This window comes from Palaemon carinicauda, chromosome 44, assembly GCF_036898095.1.
Source record: "Palaemon carinicauda isolate YSFRI2023 chromosome 44, ASM3689809v2, whole genome shotgun sequence".
Taxonomy (NCBI): Eukaryota; Metazoa; Arthropoda; class Malacostraca; order Decapoda; family Palaemonidae; genus Palaemon; species Palaemon carinicauda.
In genome coordinates, this window is record NC_090768.1 from 53,161,702 (window position 1) to 53,164,201 (window position 2,500).

The window sequence follows — 2,500 nt, forward strand, 5'->3', positions numbered from 1 at the left end:
ATGAGAATTCGATTTAAAACCATAAAAGTTAAGAAGTCATTACAATAGTTAAATAGTTTTCAGAAGACCTGCTTCTGAAATAAATACAAAAATTCCGCTCGCATAGTAGGACACATCATGTCCAATAATCTTGGCAAGGATGAACCTGCCATCCTCACCTTGAGCCTCAAACAGATATCTATTTCTTAGATGGATAAAGAGGGAAACAAAGAGAATGGTAGCGAGGAAAAAATGGTATATGATGTTGGAAACACCGGAGGGAAAAGATGATAAAATACTTGGAATGATTTGAAACATTGTGTGAGAAAGGTGCAGAGGTCAATTAACAATGGAGTGACATATAGGAAAGGTCAGTGGTGATGAAATAGAGGTTCGAAATTCAACTGGGTGCAAGATTAAAACTTTCAAGGATAGGAAGGGGAGACATGTGCAAAGTACAATTGGAAACGAATTTCTAAAACACCTCACTCTGAAGAAGTGCACCCTGACACACCATTACACCATTACTGCGCGGCAAGTTCTTGCCTTTAGCCCCACCCACCACCAGTGCCATCTTTCCCTACACTATCTGTTTAGATACTCACCATACAGTAAGGGTGTGGCATGGTGCATTTTCTCAAAGTGAGGTGTGGCATTAATTCCTGTGTCCTACTGTACTAAGGAACAATACATTATCATGATCATCATCTTCATTACGCCTATTGACACAAAGGGCCTCGGTTAAATTTTGCCAGTCGTCTCTATCTTGAGCAATTAATATTATCAAAAATAACAGGCCTCGGTTAGATTTCGCCAGTCGTCTCTATCTTGAGCAATTAATATAAATAAACATTATTGGCCTTGGTTACATTTTACCAGTCGTCTCTATATATAGCATCAATACATTATAGGAAATATAAATTATATTAATACCGAGGATAACTATTGCAAGTCATTAAGCTGAAATAAAAATCAAATAAAAACAATGATAAGCGTGGGTCAGTAGGGTGTTATCAAAGATAGTGAAAGATACATCTTGCTTAACGATGACATATGACAAAGATGGTATGATAGATAAAAAAATATTTTAAACAGAGAAGTTGGGAGGGAGGAGTGATCTGTTATCTATAGAAGTTCAAAAGGCTGTAAGTAAAATGAAGAATAAAAAAGTAACAAGTCCATCCGAAGTGGAACTTCAAACGTATAAGGCATAGGCCTATACTTGGTATTAAAGTTAATTGGGGGTGATATATACTATATATTTTCAAGTCATGAAAAATATTAAGTCTATAATTATATTCCGGTAAATATTTTGCCATTAAAGTCATTTCAACAATAACCAGTACATTATTCCTCAGACCTAAGTTAGGTTAGGTTGACTTTGATTCCCTTCATCGTCTCTGCCACGAGAATTACTGCTATAATACCTTATCATGATTACCTATTATCATTACTAACTAATACTAATGAACTACCAAGCTACAGTCCTAATTGAATAAGCAAGAAGCCTAAATGCTTCAACAAGAGAAAAGAAACTGAATAAAAAATAAACTAGAGAAAATTAAAAACAAAATATGCCGCCCTGTATTCCGATTCTTAGCACCTAACGCAAAGACGTGTTCTGTATAAAAGAATTTGAAAAAATAGAAGCAATGATCTTTTAAGGATTTACATAAATTTTGAAAGGGCTCTTTGGGAGATAGGAGAATATTTACAAACGTCTCTGAAACACCCGGCAAATTTCCCTGGTCAAAAAAGAAGAAGAAAAAAAAAAAACTGCAGTCACTACATCCGACGTTTTCTTGTTTGGCTATCCTTGTTTTGTTTCCTTGGTTTGCTGTTGTGTGACCTAAGGTCATACAATCAAAGGCTATCTCCCGAAACAGGTAGGCCTACCAAGGACTGCATCGACAGCTGACTTTTACGTTTAAACAAGTTTCTACTGCTTTACGAAATAACGTCTACGACAGAAACAGAAAACACTGTAAATGGTAACATTTTCTTTGACAGCTGATTTCGTGAAATGTACAACATTCTAGAACGCTTACCTTTGATTCATATGAATACCGTTGATTACTTCTTGTCATCGATGTTTATAGCCCTCGTCACCCAGGTGGGCCAGATCAGTAAGTTTTAGTATTTTATATGGCACCGTCTTGGTGATCACTGTATTAGGGGTGTAAGAATATCACATAACATCCTACGTCACTATGTGTCACATAAAGCCACTTAAATGAGAATTGCTGCCTTGCAGTTTTGCTTTTAGCAATAGGCCAAGCCATGGCCTACTGCCAATAACTGTGGTTGATGACTGAAAGGTCATGAGATCGTAAAAACTAAAATTATAAGCCATGTTGCAATCATGGCAACCGACGACCACCTAACGTAGGAATAACGGTGCGCAGGGTTGCCAGTTGGCCTTTTTTTCGGGCCAAAAGACCCTCTAAATTTGTCCCTTTTTTCGTGCTAAATACCTAAATTTGGTCTTTTTGAAATTGGTTAGCCTTAAATGCTATATTTT

At 36.6% G+C, this 2,500-nt stretch overlaps 1 protein-coding gene across 4 annotated transcripts in view; it reads right to left on the reverse strand.

Annotated features, from left to right (window-relative positions):
• LOC137634563 (uncharacterized) overlaps nt 1–2,369 on the reverse strand; it is a 37,942-nt gene extending 35,573 nt beyond the window's left edge. For all 4 annotated transcript variants that reach the window (XR_011042533.1, XM_068367017.1, XM_068367018.1 and 1 more), the window contains exon 1: nt 2,028–2,369. The gene's annotated coding sequence lies outside the window, so the exon portion shown is untranslated. The remainder of the gene's footprint in view (nt 1–2,027) is intronic.
• Nucleotides 2,370–2,500: the final 131 nt, after the last annotated feature.